Source organism: Panthera pardus, unplaced genomic scaffold (assembly GCF_024362965.1).
Source record: "Panthera pardus isolate Hobbes unplaced genomic scaffold, ASM2436296v1 HiC_scaffold_8, whole genome shotgun sequence".
NCBI lineage: Eukaryota > Metazoa > Chordata > Mammalia > Carnivora > Felidae > Panthera > Panthera pardus.
Genome location: NW_026527013.1, coordinates 144,782,957 through 144,807,608, shown reverse-complemented (window position 1 = coordinate 144,807,608; position 24,652 = coordinate 144,782,957). Strand labels below are relative to the sequence as shown.

At 37.7% G+C, this 24,652-nt stretch overlaps 1 protein-coding gene and 2 long non-coding RNA genes across 4 annotated transcripts in view; 1 reads left to right on the top strand and 2 right to left on the bottom strand.

Moving 5' to 3' along the window:
- LOC128775628 (uncharacterized) overlaps positions 1 to 19,382 on the bottom strand; it is a 32,679-nt gene extending 13,297 nt beyond the window's left edge. Inside the window, exon 1 of the long non-coding RNA XR_008420492.1 lies at positions 18,419 to 19,382. This is a non-coding gene — a long non-coding RNA (uncharacterized LOC128775628). The remainder of the gene's footprint in view (positions 1 to 18,418) is intronic.
- The window catches only part of AHCYL2 (adenosylhomocysteinase like 2), a 169,307-nt gene that overhangs the window by 139,557 nt on the left and 5,098 nt on the right, over positions 1 to 24,652 (bottom strand). The gene's annotated exons all lie outside the window — the stretch shown is intronic.
- LOC109268976 (uncharacterized) lies at positions 1,230 to 16,951 on the top strand. Its single transcript, XR_002080866.2, has 2 exons — positions 1,230 to 1,376; positions 16,666 to 16,951. It is a non-coding gene; the product is annotated as an uncharacterized LOC109268976 (long non-coding RNA).

Sequence of the window (24,652 nt, the reverse complement as noted above, 5' to 3'; positions counted from 1 at the left end):
TCAATGTTTATTTTTTAGAGAGAGAAAGACAGTGTGAGCAGGGGAGGAGCAGAGAGAGAGGGAGACACAGAATCCTGAGCAGACTCCAGGCTTTGAGCTGTCACCACAAAGCCCAACGCAGGGCTCAAACCCACGAACCATGAGATCATGACCTGAGCCGAAGTTGGACACTCCACTGACTGAGCCACCCAGGAGCCCCGAACTAATAATATGTTTTAAAAGCCTTAACTGAAAGAAGCTACGGAGGATATGTGAGACATATTACCCTAAATTTTAGAATTTACCTTACATCAGATGATATCCTTGATCATACCACTAGTTCTATTTTATTCCGTTTGTAAATATTTCCCCATAATGGAAAGAGTCCTTGTTTTCACTCTTTACAAAGTGAAAACCGAGGCTGATGGAAGCTATTTGCTCAGCACCAACAGCATAACAATGGTTAACCTTCAATAAGAAACCCAAGCTTTTCACTCACAAGTTTTGTTAAAACCACTGGACTCATCAGGGAGGCAGTAAACAAGTATAGTACTTAATTTAGCAACTCAACTCCAGTTTGGTCATAATTTTGGTTTCACTTTTGTTACTCCCCTCATCATCCAATCTCTAAATCCACAAAGAGTAAGCCTGCATTAAAACTCCAAACATATAAGAATTTTTTTTCTTAAAGCCTAAAGGCTAAAACAAAAAAATTAAGATCTGAAACTGAGGATTTGTCTCTTCTATACGGCTTAAGTTGTAGCCTTGGCATTACCAGTTCTATCATAAGCCAAATCTTGGCCACAGGGTCTGTTAGGTATACACCACACTGTTTCTCCGGAAACTTAAGTGGCTTCCTTTGTGCATCAGAGATTTGGGGCAGAGCTGCTGCAATGTTAGAGGCAGAAGGCAATGAGAAAAAGGCAATGTTAGCAAAGGAAAAAGAGGTCTTCACGTGTATGAAGAGCATAAGCACATCATTTTGAGATTCATTTTGCTTTATATACTTATTAAAACATGGTATTAGCTTCTCAGAAAACTCAAAAAGGCTAGAATGGCACAGAACTTGATCTGACGGTGTCTGAGGAGCAGCTACACCAGGATTTTAAAATAGCAAAATGCTAGTCCGCTCTACTTGAAAAGCTAAAAGGAATGCCCTAACAAGTGCCCACGCTCTCAACTTCCTTCCCAAGAAGGCTCATTTACATTATAATGGTTGCCAAGGTTACTTTAATTCCATCACAGCTCCTTTCTCTAGTTGCTAATCTGGAGCACCGGACTGGGTGGTACACATTAACAACCAAAATCTCAATTAAGGCTAACCCCAAACTCAGGCTACTCAAAAGTTCGTGACCTACAAAAAGAAGAGTAGTTCTAGCAACAAAAATTGCAAACAGGTAGAGGGTGTTGTTTCTTATATGATATTCTACCCAAGATCTTACTGCTACCTCAGGGAACTCTCTAGGAGTCAGTACTTTTATCTGTCCTAAGCAGAGATTCTTAGGAAAAGCAAGATAAATAACATAAGTTTTATATAGGGTAATGGATCAAACTAGTCAGTTCTTTATTCCAAGTATTTTTTCCCTTCCTTTAATTAAAAAAAAAAAAAAAGCCATTATCTAAGAGGACACTGAAAAATATCTCATATGACTCATCACTAAGTATCAGTATCATCTTCTAAGAATGACAACATATAGTGCTGGTAATATACATAGTATCTAAATGAGATATAAACAATGAGGCTAGTATATTCTGTATTTAAGTAACAACCAAACAGAACATATAGTAACAGAAAAAGTGAAGAGGAAATAAAGGCTAAAAAAAGAGGAAGATTTCAGAAACGTGAACCCCAAACATTCACTTTAAGTATAGCTAGATTAACAACAAAAATGTTCCAACGATAATTTATTATCAGAAAATATTATCCTGGGGCCCCTGGGTGGCTCAGTTGGTTAAGCGTCTAACTTTGGCTCTGGTCACGCACGATCTCACAGCTCGAGTTCAAGCCCCGCATCAGGCTCTGTGTTGACAGCTCAGAGCCTGTAGCCTGCCTCGGATTCTGTGTCTCCCTCTCTCTCTGCCTCTCCCCAGCCTACACTCTGTCTCTCTCTCTCTCCCCCTCTCAAAAATAAATAAACATTTAAAAAGAAAAGAAAAGAAAAAGAAAGAGAGAGAGAGAGAAAGAAAAGAAAAGAAAAGAAAAGAAAAGAAAAGAAAAGAAAGAAAGAATGAATTATTCCCAAAGGTAATAACAATGGGAGACACAGGGTAGTGGTCTGTAGATATCCTCCTAGTCAACTAGTAGATGCTTCGAACATCACTTCACTAGAGAAATGAAGTTTTACACTTACATATTTTTATTTTATTTATTCTCCTTTATCCCACTCCCATTAGCCCTCAATTTAGGCAGTCACTGTAATATATTTACGTGTTCACATGTTTTCTTACAAACTATGCAGTGTTTTACTTAATGCATTTTTTAATTTATATAAATGCTATTGTGTTACATATGCCAGTCTGTTTCTTTGTTTTATTCAGCATCATGTTTTTAAGAGACATCACATTGCCTGTGCACATGTAGTCCACTGCTTCAAATTGCTAGATAATTCTTAGTGGTAGAAATCTATCCTAATTTACCCATCATTGGGGAAAGAGAAGGACAACAAGTATATTTTCCATAAACATATAACACCGTAATGAACAACCAGTTATGTACTGTGTGAGAATTTCTTTCAGATATACACCTAGGGAAAGAGCTTCTGGATCATGGAGTACACATAATGTATAATCTGATTACTTCCTTCCAAAATGGCTAGACCAATCTATACTTCCACTAACACAGAACTAGAATAACTAGCAGCTACAATGGACCAGGCACTGGACTAGGCACTCTAGATTTTTTTTCTCCTATACCACCTCATCCTCCTCAGCTGAGTCTTTGCCCCTTTGCTTTTCAGATCAGTTGTTGCCACATCCAGAAATATGAAGGCAAAGGGGCACCTGGGTGGCTCAGCTGGTTGAATGTCTTGACTATTTCAGCTCAGGTTATGATCCCAAGGTTGTAGGGTCAAGCCCCGTTTTGGGCTCTGTGGAGTGTGTTTAAGATTCAGTCTGTGTCTGTCTGTCTGTCTGTCTGTCTCTCTCTCTCTCCCTCTCTGCCCCTCTCCCCTGCTCATACTCTCCTCTCTCCCTCTTCTCCCTCTGCCCCTCTCTCATGCTCACACTCTCTAAAAAAAAATAATTAATTAAAAAAAAAAAAGAAAGAAACGTGAAGGCAAGGACTCTTTCCCTTGGTTCCCCCCCCCCCCCATCATCAATCAAGTTCCCTATTCTACTCCCAACGCCAGGAGCTGCCAAGGTCTCCACTAACCATGAAGCTTATGAAAAAAAAATCAAACACCAAGCGCTATTTTTAAGAGGCTGATTCTTTAAAAGTCATTAATTGAGGTCAGTCTGTTACAGAGAACACTAAGAAATTCCTTTCATATACATTTCAGAGCCATTCCTATTTTTCCTATTTTTCTCCTTTTAGGAGGTCTTGGAGGAATAGCTCCATCTCTTTGGAACCCTTTTCTTCATACATAAAGTAAGAGGAGCTGGATTACAATCAGTGTTTTCAATCTATACTCTGGAACCTGAGGGGTTCCTCTGAGGTGGCTCAAGAAGATCACCTCAAGGGGAGCCTGCGTGGCTCAGTCATTTAAGCCTCCGACTTCGGCTCAGGTCACGATCTCACAGCTTGTCGGTTTGAGCCCCGCATCGGGCTCTGTGCTGACAGCTCAGAGCCTGGAGCCTGCTTGGGATTCTGTGTCTCCCTTGCTCTCTGCCCCTCCCCTGCTCGTACTGTCTCTCTCTCTCAAAAATAAACATTAAAAGAAAAAAAAAAAAAAAAAAAGATCATCTCAAGATGGGGGGGGGGGGGTTACCTATGCCTCTTCTATTAGAATAGCACAATAAAAACACCTTTTTAAAGTTTATTTATTTATTTTGAGAGATAGAAAGAACAAGCTGGAGAGGAGCTGAGAGAGAGGGAGAGGATCCGAAGAAGGCTCTGTGCTGAGAGCAGACAGCCTGATGCAAGTCTCGAACTCACAAACTACAAGATCATGACCTGAGCCAAAGACCTGTGATTAACCAACTGAAGCCACCCAAGCACCCCTAAAATGTTTTAAATCTATAAATTTTGTTTTCTACTAAGACTCAGTTAGGAGAATCAGTTCTATTTCAGAAAAAGTTTATTCACACTACTAGTTTAGAGTGTGAACTAGTATAACTTCTATTGCATTTGGCAATATTTATAAAATAAGAAATGTATACCTACCTTTTAAACCAGAAATTTCACTTGTAAGAATTTATTCTACAGATATTCACATATGTATTCAACACATATATACAAAGATATTCATTATGGCACTGTTTCTAAGGGCAAAATATTGAAAACAACTATAAATAGCAAATTGGCTACATAAATTATGGTACATTCATACAATGGAATATAATATAGACTTTAAAAACAACAAAGCAGCTCCAAGGTATATTAAGTGGGAAAAGAGCAAGATACAGAGTGCTGTATGTAGTATACTACCTTTTCTATACCTTTAAAGGATATATACAGTTGTACATAGCTTTCATATGACAAGGTGGATGTATCTACATAGGATGGTGTATTAAATTTAGTATTGGCACCGCCTCCTCCTGTAGAATAAACTTCCTTCTAACTGGATCTCACCTTTTTTTTTTTTTTTAATGTATCAACTTCCCTTGAGTTCATCAAGCCAGGTCTAGCAAATAAATTGCCTTATCCTCAAGGACTGTTAGAAAAAATAATATATTCATGTAAATAACAGATGACAGTATCTATGCAGCTCAAAATGTATTACTTTTTACTTACTTTTGAACTGCACTTTTCAACAGATAGCCACTAGCCACATGTAGCTGATGGATACTTGAAATGTGGCTAGTCCAAAATCAAATGTGCTGCCAAAACATAACATAATAAATTTTGAAGACTACATCTAAAAAAGGGCAAAATATCTCAGTTTTTATATTGATTACATATTGCAATTATAACATTTTGGATTTGTTGGGTTACATACAATATGTTGTTAAAATTAATTTTACTTCTTTTTACTTTTAAAAGTGTGACTACTATGGGGCATGCCTGGCTGGCTCAGTTGGTAGAGCATGTGACTCTAGATCTCAGGGTCATGAGTTTGAGCCCCACATTGGGCGTGGAGCCTACTTAAAAATCAATTAACTAATTAAAATGTGACTACTAGAAAATTTAATTCTACACTGTCTGATTAATTCTGAGACCCTGCTCATACTCCACAAAAAACTACTTTAAATGTTCACCATTTTACTCACCTTTTTTAAAAGTTTGTGTGGGTTTTTTAATCTTCTTTTTTTAATGTTTATTTATTTTTGAAAGAGAGAGAGGCAGAGAGAGAGTGGGAGACAGAAGATCCAAAGTGGGGTCCACACTGACAGCAGAAAGCCCAATGTGGAGCTCGAATTAACGAACTGTGAGATAATGACCTGAGCTGAAGTCAGTTAGCTAACTAAGCCACCCAAGTGCCTCTACGATTTTATTCCAACTTCTGAACTCTTTCTCTCTTCCCCTCCTTAGCCTATGACCTAGCTCAGAGAAAACAGAAGAGTAGCTATAACGTTGCCTTCAAATCTCTGTACAAAATTAGATCTTTGAAATAAGGCTCTTAGAGAACACTGTTTTGGCCAGGTTAAATAAAAAGTGACCGAGGACTTAATGAAGATTGATCGTTTTACAGTAGTATGGTACAACAGAGACCAGGATAAGAAAATTAAAACACTTGGGCTCTAGTTTCAACAAAATTGATATTTCTTTGAAAAATATTATCAATGTACCAATCAAGTACAAAATAATTAAATGTAAAGTATCTGGTTTTTGTTTGTGTGTATGGGGGGGGTGGGTAAAGTTTATTTATTTATTTATTTTGAGAGAGAGTGAGAGAGAGGGAAAGAAAGAAAGAAAGAAAGAAAGAAAGAAAGAAAGAAAGAAAGAAAGAAAGAATAGGGAAGGGGCAGAGAGAAAGGGGGGAGAGAGAGAATCCCAAGCAGGCTCTGCACTGTCAGCACAGAGCCCAATACAGGGCTTAATCCCTTGAACTGGAAGATCATGACCTGAGCCGAAATCAAGAGTCAGATGCTTAACCATCAACTGAGCCACCTGGGTGCCCCTAAAGTATCTAGTATTTTTAATCATAGTTTAAGGAAAAAAAAAAAGTAATAGCATCCCTGAAATTAACATGTTATGTTAAGAAGTCACTTAGTATATTTCAAACTCTATTCCAGTACCAAATAAAATGATGGATTTAACTGGATTAAAAAATATAAAGAGCTATACGAAGGTAAAATTATATTATTATAGGATAATATAATAATAATTATATATAATATTAATAATAATAATAATTATAGGATAATAATGTAATTTACCAACATTTTCTTCTTCCTATTAACGGTGCTTTGTGTCCAAGTATATCTCATTTGACCCCCTACAATCGTTCTAAGAATAGCTACCATTATGACTAGGACCTTCATAATAATTTCCAAAGCTATTTCTTGACTCCCTCCTTCAATTTCCACTGGGACACCGGCTTTATCTGTAAGACACCGTCATTTAGATGTTATACTAACATTTCAAACATAAGGTAAAAAATGAAACTTGACTTCGTCTTCTGTAATACTTTTTAACGAAGTGCTCATATTATGATTCAGTCAAATAAGCATTTGTTTGAAGTATTATAGAACAAGAACTCAAGTTCAGTTTTTTACCTTGTGTTTGATTTGACTAAATCATAACACTTTACTAAAAAAGATACAACTATAAGTTAAGTTTGTTTCTTGTTTTTCTAATTCCGACTTTTTACTTGAAAATTCATGAAACATAAAGACCTAAATAAGTATATTTTGAAACACTTGCATTCTAATTTCTACTAAAGAAAATTTCTGTACTATAATCTTATAATTCAGGAAGTATTTATATTTACAGATACAGAGACCAAAATGCTCTCTTGGCAAAATGCAGCATTTGGATTTTGCATTTATAGTTGCCTGCTCTGGAGCTTTGGACAAACACTAAGTAGAGTGCTTAATGACATTTAACAAACATTAATTGAATTTCATTTTATTTGGCCTTTCCATTAGTAAACTATAATTGCTTACCACAGTGCTATTGTAAGAACTAATTCAAATTTATAAGTGCTCTAAAGAGAGTATTCTTTGATACTGCTCTACATCTTGGCAAGGTCCCAACCTTCCTAGGGTGCCCTTCCTTTTTTCCCCAAGATAGGGACAGAGGCTTCAAGAGTCTAACTGTGAACCCCAAAATACTCATTGTCCTCGCTCCCTTTAAGCCAACAGCCCTCTTGCGGAGCATCTCAATCTTTGAGTACAAATACGTATCTACCATGATCTCTGCTACATATTTAAGGAAACAATTCTGGAGAAAAAAAAAAGTAAATAAAACTATAAAATCTACAAAGTAGGTTTTCAGCCTAAGGAGTCTTAACTGGTTTAACCTGATGCTCCTGTATAAAACCAGTGTTGCTTTAGAATTGCCAAGTATCATCACGTCAGTGTATACTACCCACTGTTGTTGCTATTGTCTAGCCAGAGAGTCTGAAAACTCTTGGGCTCTTTCCAAAGGCTTAATCACTAGTGTCATCTGACAGAGAATCTAACCAAGAATATTACATACAAGAGCTGAAAATACTTAAGCTTTCGTGTGTGTGACTGCATCAGGAGTTACATTCATTCAAGGGACAGAGGTACTTGAGCTGGTAAGGGGAGAGAAGTATGTTACAAATCAATGGTTCACAATGGGGTTCAGCTCTATTATCACAAACATTTATTAAGCACCTATCATGTGCTAGCATTAAATTGTGAAAATCCACCAAAAGCAAGCCAAATACCTAATGAACAAAAAGTGGGTCCACTAACCAACAGAAGAATTTTAAAGACATTACCCTGATAGAAGTGGTAAAAAAATGAATCAATTTCTGGAATACCCAAAAGACCCTTCATAAAGACCATAAAACTGATAAATAACTATGATAATTCAGAAGGTGGAAAAGAAAAAGAATCTAGAATTAGCTATGTACATTAATGGGTATACTCAAACTGGAAATAATTACTTTTGGATATCATCATTATCAAGCTATGTGATTTACCATCATTATTGATGAGGTTTAGAACACACTGACCCAAAATATGGCACCTTGACATAATGAATATTAAGGCCTTGCTAAATTTCCCCAGCTTATTACCCTTAGCTCAGACCCTTTTGTCTTAGAACATTTTGCCACAACTTTCCACTCTTCATCAAAATTAACACAAAAACATTCACGTTTAACCATTTCTTTGGTTTTTCATTTCTTTATGAAGGCTCTCATCTCATGTAAAACTTGTATTAAATAAATAACCCTGTGTACTTTGCTCTTATTAATCTGTCTTTTGTCAGTCCAATTTACAGGGTCCCAGCCAGAAAGCCAAGGAGGATAGTAGAAAAAGGACTTTTTTCTGTTTTAGTTTATTTTAGTTTTAGTGACTGTGAAGGAACAGCTGGGACACCCCACAAGCCCTGTAGACTATAGCTAAAAATACTCCAGCAACTGACAAAGGCCAGCAAAAGGTAAGAATTCTTACCAAAGTCAGTCTCCGGGATTTGGGGGTTTTGTCGGTTCAGGAGAAGATGGTGAACTTCTCCTTGTACCTTCTTTTCCAAATTCAGATTAGCAGGAGAAAAACATTTGTAAGAATTAGCTCTTTGGATTGTAACTGTCATGAATTTGCTTTCGGATACCCATTAGTTAGTTATCCTTAGCCTTCCAGAAAAAGTCATTGTTTTCCTGTATCTTTGTCTTTCGTGTCCTTTGTCATAAGGAGGTTCTTAACAAAAATGCTTAGGCCATCTTTGGCAGTAACACTGGCTCTTAAAGGGGTCTGCATCTTTTGCATCCTCTTTGGGGATGCCTTTTGCGTCCATAGTTATGCCATAAAAAGGCTTGCTGGTTTGGAGTCACACTGAAATAGGTATACCTTTGAAGATTTGGACTTCTATCTACAAGAATTTCTAGGGGCACCTGGCTATCTCAGTTGATAGAGTATGCGACTCTTGATATCAGGGTCATGAGCTAAAGCATGCATGAATGCATGCATGAATGAATACATGAATGAATGAATGAATGAATGAATATATAAATATATATATTTATAAATATATATATTTATATATATATAAAATCCTTTAAAGCAGTTCTACTGAAGTTGGCCTAAAGACAAGTAAGTGCTTATATAAATTAAGTATCCCTAAAACTCTCAGAAATATACAGAAATTAATCCAAATGTTCTTTTTAAGTTCACATGATATAGAGTAATCTTTGGTTTAAAAAAAAAAAAAAGTCTTGTTTAAAATTTTGGTTCCATATGGGGCAGCTGGGTGGCTCAGTCGGTTAAGTGTTCGACTTCAGCTCAGGTCATGATCTCGCGGTTCGTGAGTTCAAGCCCCAAGTCGGCCTTTGTGCTGACAGCTCAGAGCCTGAAGCCTGTTTCAGATTCTCTGTCTCCCTTTCTCTCTGTCCCCGCCGCCCCTCACGTTCTCTCTCTCTCTCTCCTTCAAAAATAAATAAACATTAAAAAAAAAACTTTTTTAAATAAATAAATAAATAAATAAATAAAAGTTTGGTTCCATGTTCATGGACTTTAAGTCCCAATAGCACTTAAATGGGAATTCTCCCAAAATGACTTATAGATTTGACATAATCCTTACCAAAATCTTGACAAGCTTATCCTAAAATTTGTATGGAAATTTATTTATTTATTTGTTTGTTTATTTGTTTGTTTATTTATTTATTTTGGGGGGTGGGGTGCAAGTGAGCAAGGGGCAAAAAGAGAGAGAGAGAATCCCAGGAGGGGCAGAGAGAAAGAGAAAGAGAAAGAGAAAGAGAAAGAGAAAGAGAAAGAGAAAGAGAGAAAGAGAGAAAGAGAAAGAGAAAGAGAAAGACAGAGAAGCAGGGCTCGTGTTAACCCAAAGTGGGGCTTGAGCTCACCCGATGTGGGACTCAAACTCGTGAACTGTGAGATCATACCTGAGCTGAAGGCTCAGCCACCCAGGCGCCCTGTATGGAAATTTAAAAAGGCCTAAGATAGTCAAAATTATTTTGAAAAAGAATAATAAAATAGGAGCATTTATATTATCCAATTTCAATGCTTACTCTAAAGCTACAATAATCAAGAGAGTATAGTATTGGCATCAAGATAAAGGAGCAGACCACTGGAACACAATACAACATCCAGAAATACACCCACATATCTACAGACAAATGATAGGCAACAATAGTATCAAGCCAATTCAATAGGCAGAGAATAGTCTTTTCAAAAAAACAAAGTGCTAGGACAACCGGATATCTATACAAAGGAAAAAATATTAGGTCCATATCTTACCCCAGACACAAAAGTCAACCACAATAGATCACAGACCAAATATAAAATCTGAAACTATAAAACTGCCAGAAGAAAACATAGGAGAACATTTTGGTGAATCTGAACTAAAGATTTCTCAGACATGGGGCACCAGGGCAGCTTAGTTGGTTGAGAAGCCCTGACTCTTGATTTCAGCTCATGATCCCAGGGTCATGGGAGGGAGACCTATGTCAGGCTCTGCATTGAGCATGGAGCCTGCTTAATATTCCTCTCTCCCTCCCTCCCTCCCTCCCTCCCTCCCTCTCTCTCTCTCTCTCTCCCTCCCTCCCTCCCTCCTTCTGTCCCACTCCCCTGTTCATGTTCTCTCTCTAAAATAAAATTAAAAAAAAATAAAATTTCTTAGACATAACACCAAAAGTACAACCTATTTAAAAAGTAATATATTGGACTTTATCAAAATTAAAACCATTAGCTTTTCAAAATCCATCATTAGGAAAATGAAAAGACACGCTAGGAAAAAATATTTGCAAATCATGTATCTGAAAAAGGGCTTGTATTCGGGCTATGGAAAGAATTCTCACAATTCAGTTAAGAAGAAAACAACCCAATTTAAAGATGGACAAATGACATTTGCAACTACATGGATGGAACTGGAGGGTATTATGCTAAGTGAAATTAGTCAGAGAAAGACAAAAATCATATGACTTCACTCATATGAGGACTTTAAGAGACAAAACAGATGAACATAAGGGAAGGGAAACAAAAATAATATAAAAACAGGGAGGGGGACAAAACAGAAGAGACTCATAAATGTGGAGAACAAACTGAGGGTTACTGGAGGGGTTATGGGAGGGGGATGGGCTAAACGGGTAAGGGGCACTAAGGAATCTACTCCCAAAATCATTGTTGCACTATATGCTAACTAATTTGGATATAAATTAAAAAAAAAAAAAAAAAAAGATCAAAAACAAACAAACAACAACAAAAAAAGATGGACAAATGATCTGAACAGACATTTCACCAAAGCAGATATACAGGGGTACCTAGGTGGCTCAGTCAGTTAAGCATCCAACTCTTGATTTTGGCTCAGGTCATGATCTCATGGTTTGTGAGTTGGAGCCCTGTGGTGGGCTCTGTGTTGATAGTGTGGAACCTGCTTGGGATTCTCTCTGTCTTCCACTCTCTTTGCCCTTCCCCCACTTGTGTTTTCTTTCTCTCTCTCTCTCTCTCTCTCTCTCTCTCTCCCTCCCCCCCAAAAAATAAATAAACTTAAAAAAAATTTTTAAAAAGAAGAAAATATACAAATTGCTAATAAACACAAGAAAAGATGCTCAACATCACCAGTCATGGCGAAACACAAATACTATATGATATAGTGCTATAATAACATAGCACTACATAACCACTAAAATGGTTACAATAAAAAAAAACAATACCAAGTGTTACAAGGATGTAGAGAAAATGAAATACTCATAAACTGCTGGTAGCATTGTAATATTGTATGATCACTTTGGAAAAGTTTGCCATTTTCTTAAAGAGTTAAACATAAACTTAACACATGACCCATCGATTTCACTTCTAGATATCTGTCCAAGAGAAACTAACACATACATCCATACAAAGACTTATCCATGTTCACAGCAGCATTCTTCAAAATAGCCAAAAGCTGAAAATAATCCAGAATCATCCATCAACTAGTAAAGTGATAAATAAAATGTTGTATATCTATACAATGGAATGCCATTTGGCAATAAAAAAGGAAAAACTATTGATACATGAATAAATTATTCAAAAATTATTACCCTAAGTGAAACAGCCAGACACAAAAGACACATATTGTATGATTCATTTATAGGAAACTTCCAGAAAAGGCAAATACATAAAGAAAGCAAATCAATGACTACCTGGAGAAGTTGGGAGCAGTGATTGACTGCAAATGGGCAAAAGGGACTTCTGGGGGAAACAGAACTATTCCTAAATTGGACCATGGTGTAATTTTAAAACTCTACCCGCTTCATACCCATTAGGATGGCTATTCTAATAAAGAAATAAACAAGTGTTGAGAATGTAGAAAAATTAGAATGCTTGTATGATGTTAGTAAAAATATAAAATGATGAGGGAGCCTGGCTGGCTCAGTCAGAAGAGCATGCAACTCTTGATCTTAGGGTTGTGAGTTCGAGCCCCATGTTGGGTATAGAGATTACTTAATATATAACTGCTCTGGAAAACAGTATGGCAGTTCCTCAAAAAATTAGAAATAGACTTATCATATGATCCAGCAATTTCATTTCTGGGCATATACCCAAAGAATTGAAAGCAGCAACTCAGGGCACCTGGGTGGCTCAGTCGGTTGAGTATCCTACTTCAGCTCAGGTTGGTGAGTTCGAGCCGCGCATCAGGCTCTGTGCTGACAGCTCTGAGACTAGAGCGTGTTTCGGATTCTGTGTCTCCCTCTCTATCTGCCCCTTCCCCATACGTGTTCTGTCTCTGTCTCAAAGATGAATAAACATTAAAAAAAAATTGGAAAAAAAAAAAGCAGCAACTCAAACAGGTAGTTGTATACTCGTGTTTATAACAGCATTATGCACAACAGACAAAAGAAGCAACCCAAGTGTTCATCAATGAATGCACGGAAAAACAAAATGTTGTACATACATACACTGAAATATTACTCAATTTTAAAAAATAATGAAACTCTGACACATGCTACAACATGCATGGACTTTGAAGATAACAGGCTAAGTGAAATTAGCCAGACACAAAAGGACAAAACTATCCAATTCCACTTGTACAAGGTACCTGGGGTAGTCAAATTCATAGAGACAAAGTAGAATAGTGGTTGCTGGGGGTTGGGGAGATAGGAGAATGAGGAATTTAATGGGTATGATGAAGTTTCAATTCGGGAAGATTAAAAAAATGCTAGGAATGAGTGGTGGTGATAGTTCTACAGCAATGGGAATATACTTAGTAACTGCTGAACTATATACCTTAAAATGGTAAATTTTATGTTTTATATACAGTAAAACCTCAGACTGCAAGTAACTTATTCTGTGTTATGCAAGATGAGCAAACATTACTAATAAACTTTAACTTGATGAATGAGCGATATCTTGCAATAGAAGCAGTATGTGACACCAAACATCAGATGATCACAACTGAGCCAATGGTTCTTGAAATTAGCTTTGATACACAAGTGCTTTGGATTACAAGCATGTTTCCGGAACGAATTCTGCTCGCAAACCAAGGTTTTACTGTTTATTTTTTACCATAGTGGGGGGGAAAAAAAAAACTCTACAAATGTATTAACAGCCATTCAATTGTAATTTACAATGGGTAAACTTTATCTTATGTAAATTTTACCTCAATAAAGGTGTTAAAAAGTTTTAAATACATTAGGAGGAACATATCCAAAGAAAGTAAGAGTTATTATAAATTTCTAGCAATTAAAAAAAGTGTAATATTGGTAAAGAAATCAACGAAGAGACTAATGGAACATAATACACAACCCAGAAACAGAATGGACACAGAGGATGTGTGACAGTGAAAGTGGCATTTCATATCAGGATAGGGAAAAGTTTCTAAAACAAGAATCAAAAAGGACAAACTACATGGAGGAAAAAAATGATCGATTTTACATTACATATTTGAACTTAAAATTTTTTTTTCAATATTAACTTATTTGAGAGAGAGCATGCACACAAGCGGGAGAGGTGCAGAGAAAGAGGGGCACAGAGGATCTGAAGTGGCTCTGTGTGGACAGCAGAGAGGCTGACGCAGAGCCCTAACCCACCGACTGCAAGATCATGACCTGAGCCAAAGTCAGATGCTTAACTGACTGATCCACCCAGCACCCCTTAACTTTTTTTATATGTGTATTTTTAGGTTTATTTATTTATTTTGAGAAAGAGAAAAACAGAGAGAAAGCACACACAGTAGCATGAGAATGAGTGGGGTAAGGGGAAAAGAGAGAGAGACAGAGACAAAGAGAGAATATCCCAAGCAGGCTCCGAGCCCTGTCAGTGCAGAGCCCAATGCAGCGCAGGGCTTGAAACCACAAACTGTGAAATCATGACCTGAACTGAAATCAAGAGTCAGAAGCGTAACTTATTGAGGCACCCAGGAGCCCCTACATATTTTAACTTCTGTATAAAAGTCATATTAAGTAAAAAAGACGAGCCACAGACCTGAGGTTATTTGCAACACAATTATCTGATACAGGATTAGAACAAATATATATAAAGAACTTTTCTAAATCAGTAAGAAAACCAATGAGACCCCAAAAGAAAAATAGGAAAAGAGGGGCACCTGGGTGGCTCAATCGGCTGCATTTCTGAGTCTTGATTTCAGCTCAGGTCATGATCCCAGGGTCTCATGGAGCAGAGCCTATTCAGGATTCTCTATCTCCTTCTCTCTCTGCCTCTCCCCCACTCACCCTCTCTCGCTCTCTCAAAAATAAATAAACATTTTAAAAAAATAAGAAGAAAAATGAGAAAGGATATGTATGAATACAGACATTTCACAAATAAGGAAATCCAAATGGACTACAGACATATTAAAAGATGCTCAGTCCCACTAATATCCAAGGAAATGTTAATTAAATGAGGTATCATTTCACAACCCTACCAGACTGACACAAGTTTAATATCTGACAATACCACGTATTATTAAGGATTCAGAAAACAAGTATTAATAGAACCACTTTATTTTTTTTTTATTTTTTTTTTTTTGAGAAAAAGAGAGCATGAACAAGGGAGGGGGAAAGAGAGAGGGAGACAACGAATTCAAAGCAGGCTCCAGGCTCTGAGCTGTCAGCACAGAGCCCAATGTGGGGCTTAAACTCATGGATTGCAAGGTCATGACCTAAACTGAAGTCAGACGCTTAACCACTTAACCGACTGAGCTATCCAGGTGCCCCGATGTTTATTTATTCTTGAGCAAGAGATAGAGCATGAGCGAAGGAGGGGCAGAGAGAGAGGAAGACACAGAATCCAAAGCAGGTTCCAGGCTCTGAGCTGTCAGCACAGAGCCCGATATGGGGCTCAAGCCCACAAACAGTGAGATTATGATCTGAGCCCAAGTTGGACGCTTAACCGACTGAGTCATCCAGGCGCCCCCAAAAAAACACTTTAGAAAGTAATTTGGGAGAGTCTGGTAAAGTTGGTATACCTTAGGCAATTCTGCTTATGGGATATATACCCTAGAGAAACTATTATACATGGTAAGAAAACATGATTTAAGGATGTTCACCCCAGTTCAAAAAAAAAGAGAGAGAGAGAGAGAGAAAACATTAATAGGGAATGGGTAAACTGTGATACAGTCACACAATGAAGCACTACATAGGACTCAACTAGAAAATCTACATGTATTGGATTGGTTAAAACTCAAAATAAAGATGAGTGGAAAAAGTAGGTTGCAGAATAGTATCTACTCTATAGTACCACGTTATGTTAAGTTTATAAACACACAAAACAGTGCTATATATTATTGACATACAATTGATATTGATAATATACAGCAAAGCTGTTAAAACATGAAGGGTAATAATAAATAGCAAAGTTTAGACAGCATTTACCACTGTGATGGAGGAAGAGAAAAGAAAGGGAATAGAGGAGGGGTACAAAAGGCTCTACGATTTTATCTACAATGTTTTAGGTCTTTAAAAGTATTTACAGAAAATTTTGCAAAATTCTAACATTTGTTAAATTGGGCAGTGTTCAATCTTCTCGGTACTCTTCCATATGCTTGAAAAAAAATTTAACAGGCTTTTGGTCAAATGAAAACATGTACATGTACCAGACAGCAAGAGAAAAATATTTATCTTTTTGGAACCTACATTTGTAAAACTATTCTAGCAATGTCTCTCTGGTGCCTAACTCCCTTATTGTGATAGAAACTTTCAAGTATTTAGGCAGAAACATGCTGTACGTGTCAGAGTCTCCTTTTCCCTAACAAGATTCTTCTCACAGAATGCTGCCCAAGGAACTAAAAAATCTGGCTATGTTGATACCAGTCATCTCTTTTATCAACCAACACAATCAACGTGCCATCCTCTGCCAATATCAGCATAGTTTAAAAATCTTCTAACTTACAACTAAATTATCCCCCTGAGTCATCCTAAGTTTCATCACAGGTCTCATGCAAATCCATACTATGAATAAGACCAAAATTACACCTCTTTCTAGTTTTAACATAATTTTCCCTCTCTGCCCTACATTCTTCAGACCCACACACCCACAGAGGACTCAGTAGGAGTCCTCCATGTAGGTGCAGTATTTCTGGATCTTCCAATCCTGGGCAGATTCACGCATCGAGGAGTGTGTCCGTTAGTACCAAGAGGAACTGAACATGGAATTCTGCTTAACCAGCGACCCAGGATGCAAACTCCTGAGAGATAATAAGAGAATGACTTTTCCATCCAAGCATGATAAGTACATCAAACTGAAAATGATGCCCAGGAACAAGCAGTTCCAGAAACAGGAATTCAAATAAAAATGGCTTTGTAACATTCACGGTTGTGCAGACCCAACGGCAGTCTGTCTGTTTTTTGCTACATTTCTGCCTCAGTTAAAAGTACCTTAAAGAGTATACTTGTCCTTTCTCCTCAAAATATGGAAAAAACTACTCAAGTCTCATGAAAATCTTGAGTTCTTAGCATTACTTGTTGAGTGTCAATGTGCATGTGTGTATCTCTGTTGGGGGGTGGGTCCGGGGTGTACGTGGTTCTGTGAGGGGTATCTCTGTGGGTAACTGTTGGGGACTCTCTATGGAGTCTCTCTGTGGGTGTGGGTATGGGTCTGTGTGTACGAAGGGTCTGGGTAGAGGGGTGTGAGGGGTTCTGTTTCATGTAAGGGATCTCTGGATGTGTTTGTTTTTGTGTATCTGTGCTCATCTGTGTTTCTAGGACTCTGTGTCTATCAAGTATTTTATTACAAGTCTTGTAGCAAGCTTTATTATACATATCTACCCTTCCAAAAAACCGGAAAATGATTTTCCTGCCTCTTTACTCTGAGGTTTCAGAAAAGAAGCATGAAATAAGACCAACTGCCAAGCCAGTATTACACAACAATGAATAAAAAACTAAGGTTCTGGTGGGTACACACTAACACAGAACCAGAGTTGCCTGAGATTGTGTATTCCTAACAAGCTCCCAGGAGATGTCAATGCTTCTGGTCATGGACCAGTTTGAGTAGCAAGGACCTAAAGGATTCCAAACTTAATGAACTGCCTCTAACTACACTTCCTAGGTAGATTTTCCAGAGTATCCTCTGCCGGCATGTATATCACATCAGCGTGAGCATTCTACATCTAAGAAATTACCATTTTGTTTTACATACACGTCTCTTGTGAGCTTGTTTTGAATGAGCCTAAGAAGTGAATGACCTCTAAGTGTACTAAAAATGTGAATTTCAGAACTTGTAAAGCTAGAACATGGAAATTTCAAAAAGGTTCTGCTACACTGTGAAACCTGTTGGGTAGGCAACCAAGTACTTTTCCCAAGGTGATACACCCCATTTCAATACTGAACTCTTCAAACTGCAATGATTCCTGCTTCCAGTATTGCTCATATCACATCAGAGTGTATTTATTTATTTTCATATCTAGATTCCCTACCCCCTCCTTGAGAGCAAGAATGATATTTTGCTGATTTAATTGTCCTACCACTTAGCAGTGTTTAGCTCACAGCACATAAAAGGTTTTTTTGCACAAAAGTAGTTCACAATACATTAGGGGAGATTATTAGAGAAGTATTCAGAAGTAGTAAAGGTGCTTCACTGTTTCTATAATATAGTCCAGCAAAGGTCCTAAAAAGGAATTAGCATTAGACCAATCATCTTTTTTCTTCCTTATACAAACAATAGGTATGAATATAATAAAAATTCCTATTCTATTTCTGTCTCCCAAAGCAGAGTCACCCAAGACTAGACTCAGTCAAGCTTTATCCAACAATTTTATTGAAGAAGACACTTTATTTACCTGGTAGGAAGAGAAGTCTGTCTTTAACCTAGAGCAGGTAATGTCTACCTTTGGAAGATAGAAACAAAAAAAATGAAATGTGAATGCACACAATTATGCAATGAGGGCAAAATTTCTTCTTCCTATAATCTCCTTCTCCCTATTATGTATTCAGTTCCTGGCAATGACTTAAAAAAAATAAGGTGTCATATTGGAAAAGGACCACACATTTTTCCAACTTAGTATAACTGCAGAAGGGGAGTTCCTCTGTAGACCACTGCTGCATAGGATGTGTATCTGAGGTATCATCGAGGCTCCAAATTCTATGAAAACATAAATCTATATCCACTAAACAAGAACAAACATAATTATGCTTATAAATATGTAAAATTTGCTACAATAGCAAGTGCTTCTATGAATTACTCATTACAAGCACTTAGTACAAGGATGGCAAATTTTTAGTGCCATTCGTGAGTTAAACAGTCTTCAATCAAAAGTTACTTCTATGTGTCCAGGTAAAAGTAAAGAAATGAGAACAGTGAAGAAGGACAAGTTAAAGAGAAAAACATAGAAAACAAACCCAAAAAAGTAAAATATTAAATTTTATTTGGGACAAATAGATCTATCTTACATCACAAAGTAGTCCCTATCTCGAGGTGCCTGGGTGGCTCAGTTAGTTGAACATCCAACTTCAGCTCAGGTCATGATCTCACAGTTCGTGGGATCAAGTCTCACAGTGGGCTCTGTATTGAAAGTGCAGAGCCTGCTTTGGATTACCTCTCTCTCTCTCTCAAAATAAAAAACAACAACAACAACAAAAAACAACCAAATAATCCCTATCTTACATTACAAACAAAATGAATTCCAGACGGGCTGAGGACCAAAATATAATAAACACAGCCATAAAAACAGTTGAAGAAAATATAAAATAATTTGTTTATAAGCCTGGGGTAGAAAATGCCACTCTAAGACACAAAATGTTTAAGCCGTACAATGCCCAATGTGACTATGTAAAAGAATGCCCAATGTGACTATGTAAAAACTTTTTTTCTCGAGAGCAAGAGATTGAGCATGCACGAGTGAGTGGGGGTGAGGAGCAGAAGGGCGGGGGGAGAAAGACAGAGACAGAGAGAGAGAGAGAGAGAGAGAGAGAGAGAGAGAGAGAATCTTAAGCAGACTTCAAGCTTAGCATGGAGCCCGACGTGGGGCTTGGAGCTCAATCCCACAACTCTGGGATCATGATCTGAGCAGAAATCAAGAGTTGGACTCCCAACCAACTGAGCCACCGAAGTGTTCCTTTCTTTCTTTTAAATTTTAGAAAAACTTCTAAAATCATAAAGTCATAAGTCAATAAGAAATAAAACAGAAAAAAAAATACCTGCAACATATACATAATTAATATCCAAAACATAAAAAATTCCTACAAGCCAACATGAAGACGGCAGAGATCTTCCTCTAATTTATTCACTGCTGTATCCCTAGCACGTGGCACATAGTAGTCACTCATAAATACTGTTAAGCAGAAAAAATGCTAATAAAAACAGTAAATGATTTTCCTCATGAAAGATGTAAATCCAGTGGTTGGTAAAGATGTGGTGAAAAGGTTATCTTGTTTATAGTTAATTGATGTGTAAAATGGTACTACATTTTTGAAGGCAGCATTAAGTTTAAAATGTAGGGGCACCTGGGTGGCTCAGCTGGTTGAGTGTCTGACTTCGGGTCAGGTCATTATCTCACAGCTCATGAGTTCAAGCCCCTCGTCAGGTTCTGTGCTGACAGCTCAAGGCCTGGAGCCTGCCTCGGATTCTGTGTCCTCCTCTCTCTCTGTCTCTCCTCTGCTTGTGGTCTCTCTCAAAAATAAATAAACATTAAAAAAAATTTTGTTAAAATGTAGATGTCTTTTGGGGTGCCCAGGTGTCTCAGTCGGTTAAGTGTTCGACTTTCTGTCAGGTCATGATCTCACAGTTCACAAGTTCAAGCCCTGCGTCGGGCTCTATGCTGACAGCTCAGAGCCTGGAGCCTGCTTCACATTCTTTGTGTCCCTCTTTCTGCCCCTCCCCTGCTCGTGCTCTGCTTCTCTCTCAAAAATAAATTGAAAAAAAAAAATTTTTTTTTTATTTAAAGAAAGAAAGAAAGAAAGAAAGAAAGAAAGAAAGAAAGAAATCATAGATATCTTTCAACATCAGAATTCTACTTTTAGGTATCTACCTTAGAGAAACATTTACACATGCACACACGCAAAACTGCATACAGGTAATTACAACAGCACTGTCTATAAAGAAAAATATTAAGTTAAATGTGCATCAACAGAAGAATGATTTAATAAAGAACAATGGTATGGACTTTGGAAGTCAATTCAGGGTTAAAAAGACTTGAGATAGATCTGTGTATATTGATATGGAAAGAACTCCAAGTGAAAAAAAAACAACCTGCAAACATATAGTATGCTTTATTTATGTACAAGTTATTATAAAACTACAAATTTCTCTATGCACAACTCTGAATGTAAGGTCAGAAAAAAAAAGTCAAGAAAGAAATTGATAGCAGGAGCCACTTCTGAGGAGGGCAATGAGACTTGCTGAGGGCCAAGGAAGGACTTCTGCTTCATTAGACTGAATTATTTTGTAAGAAAATACTTAGGCATTACTTGTGCAATTAAACACAATTTTTTTAAAAGAAAGAAAAAACAATGTAAACAATGTAAACATCTTAACTAACGTAAGAAGACAAGAATATATTTTGGGAATTAGACAGCAAGATAAAAATACCCACTTTGTTCATGTTACTTTTGAAGTGCAACCGCAAGTAGGCATTTGGACACACACAAAATTGGCATTCAGGAGAGGGATCTTGGCTAAAGAAATAATTTGGGGAGTTGTTGGGATGTAGATGATACTTAAAGGCATAGGAATGATGTGGATGATTTAGGAAGAAAACACAATGGAAAGAACAGAGGGCTCAGGATAAAGGAGAAAGCCAACAAAGGAGACTGAGAAGGAGCACCCAGAGAAGTGAGAGGAAAACAGTAAAGGGCAGTGTTGTGGAAGCCAAGAGAGGAAAGTGTTCGGGTAAGAAGTTTGGGTAAGACCTACCAAGAGGTCTTGATGAGGACTGAAAAATCAGACCACCATGTTTCCCAATCTGATGGATATTAGCAACTTTAGCAAGAAGATCTTATTCTGGTCAGAGCATTAAGGTAGGAGTGGGTTAAAGAGTCTGTGGAAAGAAAAACTGTATATAGTATGTGACGAAAACCCCTTTAAGAAGCTTAGCTGTGAAAGGAAATAGAAAGGATAGAAGCAGAAAGGAGATATGGGGGGTAGAGGACAGGGTTTTCAAAATGGGAGAGATTAGCACAAATTGGAAGACTGTAGGAAAGGCTTTAGTAGAAAGAGAAAATAATCAAAGGAAAAAGTTCTTTAAGAAGACAGGAGAATGTGGTAAGAGCACCTGAAAGAGACAGGTCTCTGGCAGAATGAAGGATGCTTCCTCTATCCAACAGGAGGTAAGGAGAAGAAGATGAGCCCCAATTGCAGGTGGGTTTGTCAATTTGAGAAGTATAAAGATGAAGGCATTTCCTTTGGGGGTGGGGGCCTTCTGTTTTTATACTAAAATATAAGGCATATCACTGATTTAAAAAGAACACATGAAAGACGGGATATAGAGATGGCCTGAAACAGTCATCTGCAGTGAGTAGGAAAGTGAACTTACTAAAGAAATGTGTAATATTGTTAGGCAATGCTGATTATGCACACGAGGTTGACAATTATGAATTCACAGTGACATCAATCTGCTTGGTTTTCTGATTCCCTCTAACAACTCTCAGCTCCATGGTTCAGCTCTCAGAGCGGAAAAGCTGCTTTGGGACTACACGGCTAAAAAGAGCACCCCAAATCACACACAGAATGGGCTTGGCAAAGATGTGATGGCTAACGTCAAGCAGGAGATGCTGCAGCTTGAGCTATACCATTACAGTTCTGGATACCAGGTGCCACACGAACAGGGCCCCCATTGTTGCCCCTGTAGCTTGATCTTGCTGCTAGAGGCTGATACTACATGGGGATTTACTGACAATGGAGGGGGAAGTTGTAGAGGATATGGTGGAAAGATTTGGGGGAACTGGATTAGCTGAGAGGATGAAGAGAGTGGTAGGGAATGAGTATTAGAAAATAATGGGTAACTGGATGTCAGACAGTGATTGAGGTAAACAGGGATGTGAGGCATGATGGTTTAGGCCTTCTCTCTGAGAACAGATTCTGAGATCCCAAAGGTTGCAGAGTGGTCTTAACAGCAGCAGCAATAACTTAAGCAGATTTCACATGGGAGAACAGTCAGAGAAGGAGGGGGCTGGCAGTGTGGCAAAGCCTCCCACTGTTGCTATGAGCATCTCACTAACCCCAAAGGCATCACAGATTGGCAAAGCCTTGAGCAAGTTAATTATTCTCTTTGAGCCTGTATTTTCTCATCTGTAAAATAAAGAGAATAATATTCATCTGATAAAGTTGTGATGAGGATTAAATGAGATGAGATAGCTGCCGGGCAGAGAGTAAAGTATCCAGTAAATGGTAGCCGCAAGTGAAGAGTCATAACTGAAGCCAAGGGAAGAGCTTCTAAAAAAAGGTAGTCAACAGCATCAACTCTGTTAGAGTGATCAAAAGGGTTCACATGGAGCACTGCAGGAGATTAAGTTTATAGGGAAGATGAAGCCAGTTTTAGCCTCAGGTTACTTAACTCTCAATGACAGCTCTGCAGTATTCAGAAAGGCTTTAAGGAAAAGTCTGATTTATACTCAGAGAAACTCAACCAGCTCTAGAACCTCTGTCTCCATCCTAAATATAGGTTCTGAGCCAAAAAAAAAAAAAAAAAAAACCCCAAAAAACCCTGGGCTCCAAACCAATACATTTCTATTGATAGACCCTTAAAGAAAAGGATAGGAAATCACTAGCTATTAACGCCGTCCAAGTGTCCAATGTCCAAGAAGGAAAACGGCTAATTGAACTGTTGCAGAATATAGCTGGAAAAGAGGAGACTGCAGATCATACACATCATGTCTTAAATTATTTAGTTTAATCAAAATAGTTTTAGACTCAGAACCGTTACCAAAAAAAATTTCAATCCACCACTTTCTCCTCAGCTCTGCTCTCTCACTCTCAGGCCGTAGGTCGTTCACAGTATAAAAAGCTACTACAAATTCCCGAGAAACCTGATCAAGCTTACTTAACCTCTTAGTGGGTAAATGGAATTTCAGCTCCTCTAATTGTACATACCACCTGAACACAATAGCAGGGTGATGGATCGAGGCAACTGTTAAGACTGTTCTCCCATCCACCTCAGTTGTACATCTCTCCATTTTTTAAACAAAGGTACCATGAGAGAAACTGCATATTCTTTATAAACTCAACTCAACAAAGAGTCTGAATAAAGTTTCCAATAAATCTTTTCTCCCCCCTTTCATTGTGGGGTAGAGAAACATTTTCTGTAATAAAGAAACTCTCTTTTTCATGAACTATATCCATTTCTTCAATTAGCTGGACAAGACATCAAATACACAACTGCTACTTCAGCTCTGAGGAACCTCCCAGATTCCTAATGTTCAGTCTTTCCCAGGAGTAAGGAGAATAGAATTCATAAATCATACTAATATAAAATAAGGGCTGCATTCTCAGAAAACTCATAAGTGTTCAAATAAATATATGGTATACACACCATGAAACAACCTCAATAAATAAAAAGAAATTGCCTGTTGGTGAAATAACAAAAACATCCACAAAAAAATATACAAATTAACTAAAATTTAAAAGATTCAATCTGATGGGGCGCCTGGGTGGCTCAGGTGGTTAAGTGGTTGACTCTTGGTTTCGGCTCAGGTCATGATCTCGCAGTTTGTGAGTTCGAGTCCCATGTCAGGCTCCACACTGTCAGTCCTGCTTGGGATTCTCTCTCTCTCCCTCTCCCTCTCTGCCCCTCCCCTGCTCATGCGCTCTCTAAAACAAAACAAAACAAAATAAAATAAAATAAAATAAAATAAAATAAAATAAAATAAAATAAAATAAAATAAAATATTCAATCTGAGCTTTGAACAGAGAAATGAAACTTCAACTGAAAAGCAAGAGTCTGGGCTTTGGCATCAGAGTAGAGTTCTATTAGCTCCATCACATTACTAAATGTGGAACCTTGAGACAAATTCCTTAATCTCTTCAACTCTGTTTCCTCAATAAAACAAGGAGAGCTCATAGGAGGATTAACTAAAACAAT